Source organism: Vigna radiata, chromosome 7, assembly GCF_000741045.1.
Source record: "Vigna radiata var. radiata cultivar VC1973A chromosome 7, Vradiata_ver6, whole genome shotgun sequence".
NCBI lineage: Eukaryota > Viridiplantae > Streptophyta > Magnoliopsida > Fabales > Fabaceae > Vigna > Vigna radiata.
In genome coordinates, this window is record NC_028357.1 from 33,611,137 (window position 1) to 33,625,900 (window position 14,764).

Consider the following 14,764-nt stretch of genomic DNA (forward strand, 5'->3'; position numbering starts at 1 on the left):
TATTTGCAGGGGTTGCCTCCAGAACCGCCGAAAATAGCCGAGGTTGCACAAAATCGTCCCTATTTGCAATGGTTTCCTCCAAAACTGCCGGAAATGTATTGATGAAGAAACTCATGTATTGTTTGACATTAAGGATGAGCATACCACTCACTGCTCAATCTTGCTTTTGCATAACACCTTTTGTAAATCTTATTTTGTTATTTTCTACAAAGCTTAACAACCTAAATTAATTGGGTTTAGTACTATTTTTATCTGTGTAGATTGCGTCTGACCATTGGTATGTCGCTCTTCAAGGTAAAAAACAAATTGAAGTTAACGAAGACAATATGATTAATATTCATATTACTGACAACCATTCATTTCAAACTACAACAAATTTGGATGACCAATCTCTAGTTGACGACGATGTACATGCAATTCGGTCAGATCATGATGAGGGAATATACATATGATGAATCCAAATCTTTATGTATGAATTTTCAATTCCATCACCTCTTCAATTTCATCATTTCATCACGGCAGCAACAATTTAATTTGTGAATAAAAGAAATTAAATAACATTGCAGCAACACAATTAAAAGAAAGAAAAGAAATGCTTTCTTTATTCAACCAATGCCAAGAACCGTGAACATGTTTCAAGCAAGAGCCAAAAAGCGTTCCAGCCCTCCTCTCCAAAATAAATTCTGCCCAGAATATGTGTTCCCAACGTTGCAGCAAAAAAAGAATGTCCTATGCAAGTGGCGGCTGGTTGGAAATCCCTAGGGCCATGTGTCCTAATAAAAATGGGTGGGGTCCACTCTAAAGAAAACCCTAGGGTGACATGTGTCCTACTACTATTTGGGTCTCTCATAATTTTTTAACAATGGCCCAATGTGCAAAAGTTTGTCCAAAAAGTTTAAACAATTAAAATTACAATACAATAAAATTTAAAATGTCTAATTTGAGTGTCTTGAATTTATTTTGTCTCCTCCAAATGTCCCAAATTGTGTTTCCAAAATTTTTCCTAAAAATAATAATGCAAATAATTAGCTCAGAAAATTCAAATTAATTAAAATTAGAATTTCCGGTCAAATTAAGCATAATTAGGAAAAACGGGAAAATACCGGACAAATAAACACAATTCCCTGATAAATTCTAGCACAATAAACTAAGTGAAATCAATAAAATATCGACTCATCAACCTCAATGTTTGGACTTTCTTTGTTATATAAATGAATGCTAAAACCTTTTTTTATTTATAGTTCTATTCCAGCAAGTATGATGATGGTTGGGAGATCAATTGCTAACAGTAGAAAGATTGCTTGGATTTCTCTCAAGGTTTGACATATACTAAAGTCATACTTTGTTATAGTTGTTTTATTTTAATGTTATTCACTAACTATTTACAACTGTGATGATATATTGTAGTGTAACAGAAAAAATGGGTCATATGAGTATGGATACTATGTAATGGATTTGATGGCCCATATTGTTTGTTCTCACATCACAAGAGGCTGGGAAACGGTAATATTTAACTTTAACAAATTTTGATTTTTTCCTAAATTTAGAATTCATATACACTAATTAATATGAATTGTCTTGTGCAGAAATTCAAGACTACTACACCAGTTCCTGAGAAGCCAATATTATTCATGAGGAACGTTGCTGCGAAATATATAGTTAGATTATACAATAGATCTTAGTTACTAGATTTAAACATTTCATTTGATTAGATTGTATTTTATTAGACTTTGTACTTTATTTGATGTTAAAATACATTTCAACATGTGTTTGTTCTGTTGAAAATGAATTTGAACGTGTATTTGATATGCAGGTTTGTTTTTGTGGTAGTGGATATCATAAAAACAGACCTGCTATTTTAAAAAACTGTAGGGGAATATGTCGCAGTTGTTACCACAACCGCGGTATATAGTGTTCGGTTTTTTTTTTTTTTCTGGACCTTTGGCCGCGGTTAGTGCAAGAACCGCGGTCTATTCCTGGGTCTTTTACCGCGGTTCTAACCGCGACATATACTGGAACAATTTTTTTTTTTTAAAAAAAAAAGGGGTTTAGGCAGCGGTTCCTTATACAACCGTGATATATTCCCCAACCTTTTTACCGCGGTTGTAACCGCGGCCTAAAGTCTCTAACTTACTACAGCTGATGAATATGTCGCGGTTCGTAAACCGTGACGTATAGTGAAAAATAATCGCGGTAAAAGCCCCTCGCTGCACTAGTGTTTAATATTCCTCCTTAATGCAAATTCGGTAACTCCCAACATAGTATGTAGTAGTTCAAATCTTGGTCGTGGTAATGCCTTCATAAATATATCTGTAATTTGGTCTTCTGTTGGGCAGTACTCGAGTCGAATTTGTTTAGTTGTCTCTTCATCTCGAATGAAGTGATATTTAATGGCTATATGTTTTGCTCTTTAATTATGGACATGATTTTTTGCTATTGTTATTGTCGATTTGTTGTCGCAATAAATAATAGTTAGTCCATCTTGTGGTTCACCCATTTCTTCAAGTATTCTTCGTAGCCATATTGCTTGACTCGTTGTTTCAGCAGCTGTTATATACTCTGCTTTTGATGTTGATTGTGTCACAGTTGCTTGCTTCTTTGATGTCCAAGATAAAATACCCGATCCTAGTGAGAAAGCATATCCTGACATACTTTTCGTGTCGTCCATTGATCATGCCTAATCAATATCTGTGTAGCCAATCATCTTTGAGTTAGTCATGGATTTGTACCATATACCAAACTCCTTTGTGCCTTGTAGATATCTTAAAATTCTTTTTCCTACTTCGTAATGAATCTGACTTGGCTTTTGCATGAATCTTTATAGAAGACTTGTAGCATACATAATGTCTGGTCATGTGGTTGTGAGATACAGGAGACTTCCAATTAAACTCCTATAGAGTGATAAATATACCTTTTTTTTTAGTAGAGCTTCAATATATTTCTTTTGAGAGATAAATATACCTTTTTTTTTTGTTGTTTCACCTCTATACCAAGGAAATAGTTCATCAAGCCAAGGTCGGTCATTTCAAATGTCTTTATCATGTCTTCTTTAAATTCTTTTTTCATCTCCATATTGTTTCCTATATAGATAAGATCATCGACATATAAAGAGATAATGAAATGGTATTGACCTTGTGCCTTAATATATAGTGTTGGCTTACTCTTACTCCTCCTGAATCCTTGATCGATGAAGTATTTATCAATCCTGTTATACCATGCTCGAGGAGCTTGCTTTAGGCCATATAATGCCTTTTTTAGTCTTAGTACTTTGCCTTCATCGCCTTTGTTGATGAAGCCTTATGGTTGTTCAACATAAATCTCTTCTTTGAGCACTCTATTTAAAAAGGCTGATTTGACATCTAGTTGATAGATTTTCCATTGGTGCAAGAGCAATTAAAACTCTAATTCTATCTAAATGGGCAATTGGAGCAAATGTCTCATTAATGTAGTCGATTCCTGGTTGTTGTGAGTAGCCTTTGGAAACCAATCTTGCTTTGTGCTTTTGTATAGTTCCATCAATATTGAGCTTTGTTTTATATATCCATTTCACTCCAATGATCATTTTAGTCTCTTCTTCCATAGCCTTGAACCATACTTCTTGCTTTGATGCTTCTTCGTAACAATTAGGCTCAATCATGGCCGTATTGCAAGTTTCATATATGTCTATCAAAGATCTTACTCGTTTTGGACTGGATTCAGGTGAAGAATCTTGTTGTTGTGGAGATGGAGAAAGCGTACCTGAATTTTCTGCCTCTTCTTTAGTTTCCTCTTGAGATTGTTGCACTGGAAGTAAAATGTTGCTTTTAATGAATTTTTCTTCTTCCTTATTCCAAGAAGCATTTTCATCAACCTCAACATCTCGACTGATGATGAGCTTTTTTTTTTGTAGGTTATAGACTCGATATCCTTTTGACTGTGTGCTATATCCCAAGAAAATTCCTCGTATAGTCTTGTCTTCAAGCTTGTGCCTCCTTGATGAGGAACATGTATGTAGCAGATAGACCCAAATACTCATAGGTGTTTAGATGATGGCTTTCTTCCACTCCAAGCTTCAATAGGAGTCTTGTCTTGGACTGCCTTAGTTGGACATCTGTTTAGAATGTAAACTGCAGTGTAGACTGCTTCAGCCCAAAAAATGTTAGGCATATTTTTCTCTTTTAGCATTAATTTTGCCATCTCCGTAACTGTGCGATTCTTTCTCTCTGACACGCGACTTTGTTGTGGAGTATATGCAATTGTAATTTATCGCTCTATGCCTTCATCTTCAGAGCGAGATGTCTAGTCCTTGCCAAGATCACTTCTAAGTACTTTTATTTGTTTTCCATTTTGCTTCTCAACAAGGGCCTTGAATTTCTTGAATACGCCGAAGACTTCTGACTTTTCCTTTAAGAAATAGACCTATGTCATTCTAGAGAAGTCATCAATGAAGATTATGAAATACTTGTTGTTGTGATGGAAAGGCATTCTCATCAGTCCGCAAACATCGGTATGTATCAACTCTAATAAGTCTTTTGCTCTTCATGCTTTGTCTGTCGAGAATGGTAATCAGTGTTGTTTTATGAGGCGCATGATTCATTATTCTCCTTCAAGCATGGAAGATCTCTCATCATGTTTTCTGATATAGAAGCTTTAAGGCATACCTTCATGGGAATATTAGTTCCAAGTTTGAAGCTTATAGGAAATCTTCTATTTCTCTTCTCCATTTTTACTTGGCCAATTTCTATCATTTTATTATCATAAATTTTGCATTTATATTTGTCAAAATGAAGAGAATATCCATTCTCCATCATTTGGCCAATACTTAAAAGATTCTCTTTAAGATTAGGAACTAGTAAAACATCCTTGACGAATTTCGTACCTTTCTTTGTCTCCACCATGACAGTTTCTTTGCCTCGAGACTCCACTGTGGTGTCGTTTCCTAGGCAAACTTTGACTTTGATAGATTTATCAATGTCCTTGAAAATGCTTTAATCTTTCGCCATCTGATTGTTGCATCCACTATCCAAGTACCAACTTCCTTCTCGACCAGGAGATTCTTGATTGGCGTAGAATAACAATTTCTCCTCATTATCTTCTTCCGCAAAGTTTGCTTGATGCTTATTTTTATTCACTACAAGAAATAATGAGATTATATATGGAATATTATATACGGATTTAGCTCCATATATAAATCAAGTATTATATACGAATATTTATATATAAATTACGAAAAAATACATTATATACGGATATTATATACAGATTTTTATATACGGAAAATCCATATTTAAAGTTGGCGCGAGGTGGCAGGAAAATTACCCAAGGATGGGATCCGTATATAAGTTATAGTATTCGTACGTAGTTAGAAATAAATTTTAGATGCGGATATTATATACGGATTAAGGAAATAAGTTTTTAATAAAATGTATTTCTAATTAAGTGGAAGTTGAATCCCATTTTCAGTCGCACTGAAGCTCACACTACTGCAGGGAAGGGAAACAACCGCAGTTGTTTTTTACTATACGTCGCGGTTCTAGGACCGCGGTATATACAGGCGAGGTAAAAAGTCTGGGACTTTAGGCCGCGGTTCCAACCGCGGTAAAAACTTGGGTATATGACCGCGGTTCTTTCTTCAACCGCGGCCTAAACCTTTTTTTAAAAAAATCGTTTAAAAACCTGGGGATATGACCGCGGTTCTTTCTTGAACTGCGGCCAAAACCCTTTTTTTTAAAAAAAAAAAATTCAGTTTCCACATATACCACCAAACTTTTCTGATTCAATAGGAGAAATAACCTGTACAACCATCAAATAGCACATTGCCCAATAACAAGAGAGAATATGACTTTAAATGTCACATCAAAACCGCAAAATACTTTGCACATATTAAAACTAGCACAATGCATATATCATTCTTATGACTACACACGTTGAAATAAACAAACCTTTTATATTTTAAACTAACATTGAAAAACAATTAATTATCTGGAAAGCTTTTTCATCATCTGGAGGTGTGAGACAAACATTTGTACCTCAAACATCTTAAAAAGATTTAGTTTCCACGGGAGAGCATGTGTAGGATGATTATATGGTTGGGATTTTATCCTAATCTACGTGACCATTCATGGTACCAAAATGGTGCAATGTAATTATTAAATAGATTTCCAAACTTTACTAAAAAGTTTATTTCCCTCCTTTTACCTTAGTGAAAGTTCATGTATCAAAATTTGCAGCAGATTTCTCTATAAATAAAAAGAAAAGCAAGCTAGAATGTTATCTTTGTTTTATTTTTATAATTTTTTTTTGCTTATTTTTTTTTTTTTCAGAGAAATCAAACAGTCTTTTAAATTTTCTAGCCATTAAGATGAAGGTTTGGATTTGTGTTTGAATCTCAACAAGAACTAAAATATGTGATTAACTCCTTCCTCTTTCTCCACCGCCAGTTTATGGAGTGGACCTCCTACTTTAAATACAGTAAAATATGTTCATTAAAATATGGTATAACCTTTCAATAATTTGGCTCTTAGTAAGATATACAAGATGCACATTGTTTTTTCCTCTTTTCTCTTTGACATTACAAAGAAATGGACTATCTCTAACTTAAAAACGACGAAATGACTCTTAGTCATTGTAGCTGGATATAAACCATACAATAGAATCTCATATTTCAAATGCATAAGACAAACCCCATACCTTAGAATTGGGTCCTAAAAACTAAGGAAGATAAAGTGAAGAGTATTTTATTAGAGTTTAACACTAGAATCTTTAGCTACATACTCCCTGCCACATCATATCTAGAGATAAGTTTACTTTCATAGTTTTATATTTATTTGGTTTCGTTTAAGAGAATTCTTAATCCTCTAACATATTTTCTTTTATTTTCCACTCATTACTCATCCTACCAAAAGAAAAACAAAACAATCTTCCTAATTTTTCAAAACACCAGCCAGAATAAAAAACCCTTTTGAAATACACAACCATGTTCTTTCATATGACATACCAACACCAGTATTATGGAATGCAGTCAACTGTCACAAGATAAGTTCCAGAGAGCATATCTTTTTCACCCAAAAGCCAAGAAAATTGTTACATAAAAAGCACCCAATTTATCTTGAGAAACCCAAATATGCTAAAAAGAATGCCTCGAAACTAAAAAGTGAACAATGAAATGATAATTATTATTTCCACATTCAAGGGATATGATGAAAACTACAACATGTTCAAATTAATTTCCAAAATTTGTAGTGAATTTCTTATACCTTCCACCAATTCTTGCGGGACTTAACTTTGGCAAAGCATGCTCCACCTCTTCACTCACCTGTTCACATCAGCATTACTGAATCAAGAACCAAATGCAGAAACACTTTGTACCTATTAATTACTTTTAGAATAAAAACATCAAAGTATAAATCACTTTAATTAAAAATCCCTCCGTTCTGACCCAAACAGGGTAGATAAATAAGTAAATCTATGACATATCATGAAAAAATAGTGGAGAAGAAGTGCATGTGTGTGGGTTTTCCGAAAGAGAAAACAAAAGATAATCATGGTTTACTTGCAAAGAAGGATTATTACTTTAGATGGTGAGGGTTATACCTGCGCCAGTGGCACCAGAACATGGGACAACCTTATCGACAATGGCGACAAAAGGGTCGGAAGAAAGGAGAAAGTGGCGAGCAATGGTTAAGCCAATGACGCCAACCCCCACTATGACGACGTCGTATGTGTGAGAGGAAGAAGAACAGGAAACATAAAATGGACTCTTACTGGACGTGGATTTGTGTTTCCAAGAAGCAACGGAAGAGAGGTTGAAGTTGTGGCTGTGAACAGAAAAAGAGGAATTTCAAAGTAAATGAGAGCTTCAGAGATTTTGTCAACGGCGCTTCATACCTGATATTCGCGAGGAAGAGGGATTTCAACGCGGCGGAGTGGAGAGCTTCAGGGAGTTTTGGGTTTCAAACTCTAAAATGTTTTAACCTAATACACGTTACTACCGCGGTTCAACAGAAAATCGGGGTAATAGAGGGGAATAGGCCTCGGTTTCCATAATAACCGCGACCTATTCTCATAAAAAAGAATTAAAATTGAATTTAAAATTAAACTGTAATGGCAATTTTGAAATTTTTTTCACACTTTATGTCTCGGTTCTCGTCCAACCGCGGCCTATTCTTATAAAAAAAAAATTTAATTTAATCTGAAATGGCAATTCTGAAATTTTCTTCACACAATTATACCTCGGTTCTGGAGAGAACCGCGGTCTATTCCCTGCCTTTATTATGTTCAGACTGTAGGAGGGAATGTCAGATTTTTGCCAAGAATATAGGTTGCGGTTCCACAAACAACCGCGATATATTCCCTGCAGCTCTACTACCCATTTATTGCAGCAGTGCCACGTGGGAAAAGTTAGAGGGCTTTTATGTCGTGGTTCCCCTCAGAACTGCGGCCTATTCCCTGACACATGGACAATAGGTCACGGTTTCCTCAGAACCGCGGCCTATAAGGTCGACATAATTTCAAAAATGTCACTGCAATATTATACCTCGGTTTCTGGATAACCGATGCATAATGTGCACGGTAATAACTCAGTTTTTTACTAGTGTCAAGCTCTCTCTTTCTCAGGTTTCTTCTGTTTCTCAAACCCTAGAGGTTTCTTGTTTCTCTCGAACCCCATATTTACTCACATTCTGTCGCTCTTCGGTCTTATTGTTTCTGTTTGGAGCCCTCTTCGGTCTGATTGTTGTTCTCTGGAGCCCTCTTTGTGGTTTGGTTCTTCCTCGTCTCTCTCTCTTGAACTATCGTTGGGCGTCATTGTTCGCTGCGGTGTCGTAGCTGGGCATTGAAAGAGTAGCTTCATCGATTGAGGTGAAAACAGCGAAGCCTAATGCTTAATAATTGTTTAGTGGTGAAAATGGCGAACCCTAATCTCATTTTTTTGTGTTTTATTTGACACATTTGTGGTTCTGATTGCAAGCCGTAGTTGGAGTGTTCAGAAGCATCGATTAAGACTATTGTGTGGTGGATTAAGAAGATTCTAAGTGGTTTAAGTCAACGTTGTTGTACTGTCGGAGAGTGAGCGCTCAAGGTGATATAAATTCCTTCTATTTTAAAATTTACGTTTCTCAGTATTGGTTTTTTGGGTAATAACTTGTTTAAGGTATGCGATTTTGAACAACACAAATTGTGATGGATAATGCACTTTGTGAAAACTGTCTTAGGGATGAATTCGGTTATCCTTATTGTTGTTTGTTTTAAATTGTGCCTAACTTGGTGTGATTTTCTGTAATGTAATAGTTCAATTTTCATGCCCTTGGTTTGTGCGTTTGTTATCTGTGTGATAGTTGTAAGAGTTTTTCTTTATCTTCATTTACGAAGTTATTATGTGAATGCCATTAAAGTATGCATTGTCTATGGGTGTGGAAATAATGAAGATCAGTAGTTGTTTGGAAAAGCTTGTCGTTGCTGTTTTTGAGAGGAAACTAGATCCTCTCCTGCCACTCTGTTCTGCCAAGTCCTACTGATTCTCTGGTTAGTGTAATAGTAATTAGAGAGGAGAGAAAATGTGATTTGAGAATTAAGATTTTTTTGTGAATAATGGGAATATCTCTCAAGGATGTAAATTGAGAATTGAGATTTGTATTATAAACGATGCCATAATGTGATACTAATGGGGCCCTTTAAAATTGATTGAAGGCATTTTTTGTAATGTTCACTATCTGAAGGATGGTTAAGTTCAATTTCCAATTAGAAATGAAAACACATATACTATAATATAATAAAAAGCTCTCGAGGGACAAAATAAGTTACACTGGTAGTATCTTGATATATGTTCTAAAAAAAGATAATATATATAAATAAAAGTTGCAGGATACAAAAAGGGGTCATAAAGCCAAGAGACCCTAAAGAAAAGGGGACAATGGGAGGCATTTGGCCCTTTTTCCTTGTTACTGCAGGTTGGGGCAGTTGCTTTTGTAATACATGTTATCGAAAAAAGAATGGGTTAGGATAACCATTTCTTAATTGAGCGTGAATAACTAAATTAAACCACTGAACATATGTGTGATGATGGATGTGTATTTCTTGTGTTTCAATTTGCCTAAATTTTACAAAAACAAATAAGTCAGGTGGTAATGGAATTAATATATGAGAATTGATGTGGTAGCAAATCTGGTTCTGTCATGGATTAGTTTATGGTGATTCAATTATTGGTTTTATGTATGAATATAGTTTTTACTTTAAATGTGGAAGTTGTTGTGATGTTTAGGTGTTGGATGTGTAGGTCTTATTTAAGTTTAATGCTTCACACTTCTGGAAAACAACAATAAGTTTTGCATTGTTATCCAACTTCATGAAATATTATGTTATTTCTAAATCTGCCTCTCTTTATATTAGGGTAGGGGAGAATGTTTTGGGAGGATAACCATTGAAGCAATGGCATTTCGCTTGCCTGTACTTGTAAGTATAATTCTCCTTGTCAATACTTATTTCCTTCTATATATTTTTTGGTTTTAATTCCTGTAATAACGTCCAATATGCTATTTGTGCTTTCTTTGCTCACTTTTCTCTTAAACATATCCGATGTTGCTGTATTATTGATTTAACTATTTCAAGTTTCATTGGTCTTTGTAGGGTCTTATTCGTTCATTTAAGTTACTTGTTATTATTTCTTCAAATTTCACCATTCCTCTCTTTCCAACTTTCTCTTGTAATGATTTTTCCAAGATTAGTTAAAGAAGAGCTGAGAAGTATTTTAGGGATTTTGCAAATTGTGTCAAGAAAAAAATTCTATGCAGATCTCATGTGTACTTCTATAGTTTTTCTTTCAAATTATGCATTATATTTTATATGTTTAGGAATATAGTTTAACACCTTTTAACAATTTAATTAGGTTCTGGTAAGTTCATTAATGAGAGTAGAAATCATTCTATTTTGGTACTCTGAATTATTATGTCATATTTTCCTTTGACATTTTTTTTTTTATCTTTAACAAATAATCCCAGGGAACTGCAGCTGGGGGCACCATGGAGATTGTGGTGATGGTAAGAATGAATTAATGTTTCTAAACATGTCACTTAGGTAATTAAGTTGCAATTTAAATTTGAAAATTGACTAAATCACTAGTGCAGAAACGCTATTTAACGTCGGTTAATTTGGGCTTTTAACGTCACTTCCACAACCGACGTCTGTACGGGTGACCTCAATGGGACGTCGAAATTCCTCATAACCGATGTCAATATAAACGTCAGTTAACGATATCCACCGACGTCTATATAGACGTCTACTTATACTCACACCGACGTCTAATTGCTCTATATAGACGTCCACCTATGCGTAAACCGACGTCAACATGAATATATAGAGGTTGAAAATGACATTAACTGACGTCTATGTTCATTATAGACGTTGGACCTGGCACTAACCAATGTTTAACAACAGCGTTGTGTTTTAGTATAATTTTGATCCAGACTTTCGGTAGCATAGTGCCACACTCTCCTCTCGTTAGTTTCCCCACAAAAAAAAAGCTTGTGTTTTTGAATCTCCTATGACATTTCAACCCGAAATCGAACTTGGGTCCATGACTACTTCCCATTATTCAACCGCAAAAGAAAAAAATTACGGTGACACAAGAACTAGACAAGGACCCAAGTTCCATTTTGGGTCGAGAAGTCATAGAAAAGTCAAAAGTCGCCACTCTTCTTGTGAGGAAACTAGCAAAGGGAGAATGTTGTACTATGTTACCCAAAGAGAGGATCAAAACTGCACTAAAACACAACACAAAGAAAGCAAATTTTAATCAGTTCAACGACAAGAAAATCGATGAAAGACTAAACAAAGTTTAAATGGTAAGCATAAAAAAAAACCATGCACCTGGGATGCAAGAGAGAAAAAGGAGAGGATGAAGACGAGAAACAACAATAGAATTCCGAAAAGAGACAAAAAGAAGAGGTGCCGCAAGAGAAAAAGGAGAAGAGGAAGATGATCGATATCAGAAATTGAATGTCGCGAAGAGTTGCGGTGTATTTAAAATGGAATTGGGCGTCGGTTATTCTCCAAAACCAACGTCTATAGACGTCGGTTATCCTACTAATGTGACGTCCAAGTGAACATTTAAAACTGACTTTTTGAATACCCATTAGACGTCGGTTTCTATCAGGGGAAGTCGACGTCTAGGAAGCTGAACCGATTGACGTTTAATTTCCTGTTAGGAATGTTCACGACAGTTATGATGGGTCACCGATGTCTCTATTAACACACACGTCGGGGCCCTAGTAGCCGACGTCTCAAGCCCTCGAGTTTTGTGAACATAATTATTACAGGTACCATAGACGTCGCGTAGCCCTTAACGCCGACGTCAAAATTGAAGATTTTTTTGTCTTCCCGCCTTCCAGACAGGCCTTAGACGTCGGATTTGGACTACGTGACGTCTAAGCGCCTGAGAATTAGGTGAAGAGCATTAAATGCAGCCCATTAGACGTCAGTGTGCTGCAGTGCTGACATCTTGAAATTTTTAGACGTCTGTGTTTAGAGAAAACCGACGTGTAGTGTACCAGGCTATTTACGATAATGTCACCGTCCACTCCTATACGTCGGATTACACGCAAACCGACGTCTTATAGGTGACGTTAAACAGCGTTCTTGCACTAGTGAATGTCTTAATTTTCGTATACCTTAGGAAAACTCATCCTCATTGAAATTTTATTCGCCTCCCATTATACATACTCACCAAATTCTACAAATGCATTTATGCTCAGAGGCTTCTTTTACTTCTTGCATTAACTCACGAATTTCACCAACTTTTAGGAATTTACTAATTTACCAACTGATATTTTAGCTTCTCATTTTTAAATTAGACAACACTCTGCTTCAATCGATGAATTCAACACAATCCTTCAAAAATGTCCATTTCTTTGTCAACTTATTTCTCTGGTTGATGTTGGTGGTGGAATTGGAGCTATAATAAACATGATAGTCTCAAAGTATCCCAGTATCAAAGGTATTAATTTTGATTTACCCCATGTCATCGAAGATGCCCCATCTTATCCAGGTACCTATTTTTAAGTTGAGGATGTTATCTTCATATTTATACTAGTTTTCCAAGCACTGTCACCAGTTATTACTCGTTAATTGTATGCATTATGTATTGAATTATAATGTTTTAGCAATGGTTTCCTGACATCAAATTTCACATTGCTATTTTTCTGTAGGAGTTTCCTGACATCAAATTTCACACTGACATGTTTGTTAGTGTTCCAAAAGCCGACGGTATTTTTATGAAGGTGAATGATAAAACTTGAATCCCTTTCAATATCTTCATTCTTACCTACTTTAAAGGGTTTCTTTTCTAAGAGTTATTGAGTTGTTACTATCTTATATGATATCTGAATCGTGTTCCACTTGTTTATGCTAATGATTTTAATATCATTGATACTTCCTGTGGATTTGCCACGATTGGAGTGACGAACACTGTTTAAAGTTTTTGAAGAACTGCTACACATTATGTTATGAGATTTGTTTTCGATATTTTGAACATGTGAGATTGGTCATACTATGAAGTCATCAGGTGGCTTCAGAATTAGTTTGGAATGGTCTATATCTGATTATCTTATGTTCTTAGCCCCTACTTCTACTTTGTCCCAAACGTAGCATTTGTATCTTTCTAGAATTTCATTCTGCTTAATTAAATGTGAACTTGACAACCTATTAATAGGTCAAAATTGTAGTTTATATACGCCCTTTTTTATTCTAAGTAGGTAGAATTGATTTTTGATGGAATTAACTTTGAACAGTTGAATGTGATTAGACGCATGTCTAAATTAATCTGAACTACATATACACATTAGAATGTGTTTTTCATTGGAAAATGTGAGAATTCATTTATGGTATTGTAGCAACATTGATGTAAAAGTGTACCACTAAATCTGGTACTAATTTATCTATAGAGAATAACATCTATGAGTGAATTGATTTGTAATCTATGGATTGCAAGGGAGGTGTTGGATGCAGCAGCTAAGATTATTAAGCCTGTTGTGATGATTGACGAGATTGATAGAGTTGTTCATGAAGCAACTATTGTTACAGGTGCTAAATTTTTATTGAGTTTCTTTTTGAAACACTTCAATAGTTTTACCAACTTTTTATTTATTGAAATTATGAGCTGTATGGGGTTCCATCTTACTAAACACTACCACACTACTGGTTAGGTGCTTGCTACAAAGAACTTAGGCTATAGCTAATATTTGCATATTCGGTTGTTACACAAATAAAGTCATTGCTTCAAATTGGAACAACCACTACTAAGTACTAACAACTTCTATTCTAAGCATACAGAATTAAAGCACATAAAAACTAATTTTGCAACGAGTGCGCTTTATTATGTTACCCCTAACAATCACAGTAGTGCCTCCAAGTGAAACTAGGTTAGTATGATTGTATATCAGATATAATTGGATAGGGTATGATTGTGTTTATTTTTGGTCTAATAGAAGGATAAAAGAATGGGGTTCTGGTGTTAATAAACTCTTGCAATTTTTATTTTAATGAATATTAAAATCACAATTTGCTCCTCTGATAAATACTAATTTGATTTTGATGTTAATAACTTTAACTACTTTATAAATTTTTGCTATTTTTGTTATTATATAACGCATTACTATATTATAAAATTGTGACTTATAAATACTTAGTTTGGAAATTTATTTTCTCTTATGGTATGACAGGATATATAATTCATTACTAGCAAAAAATAAATAATAATTTATACTAATAGTCATTCAAGACATGAATTGCATAC

At 34.8% G+C, this 14,764-nt stretch overlaps 1 long non-coding RNA gene across 1 annotated transcript; it reads right to left on the reverse strand.

The window, feature by feature from the left end:
• Positions 1–6,929: 6,929 nt before the first annotated feature.
• On the reverse strand, positions 6,930–8,038 carry LOC106768022. Its single transcript, XR_001376206.2, has 2 exons — positions 7,573–8,038; positions 6,930–7,294 (listed from the first exon to the last, which is right to left on the reverse strand). It is a non-coding gene; the product is annotated as an uncharacterized LOC106768022 (long non-coding RNA).
• Between the last annotated feature and the right edge of the window lie 6,726 nt (positions 8,039–14,764).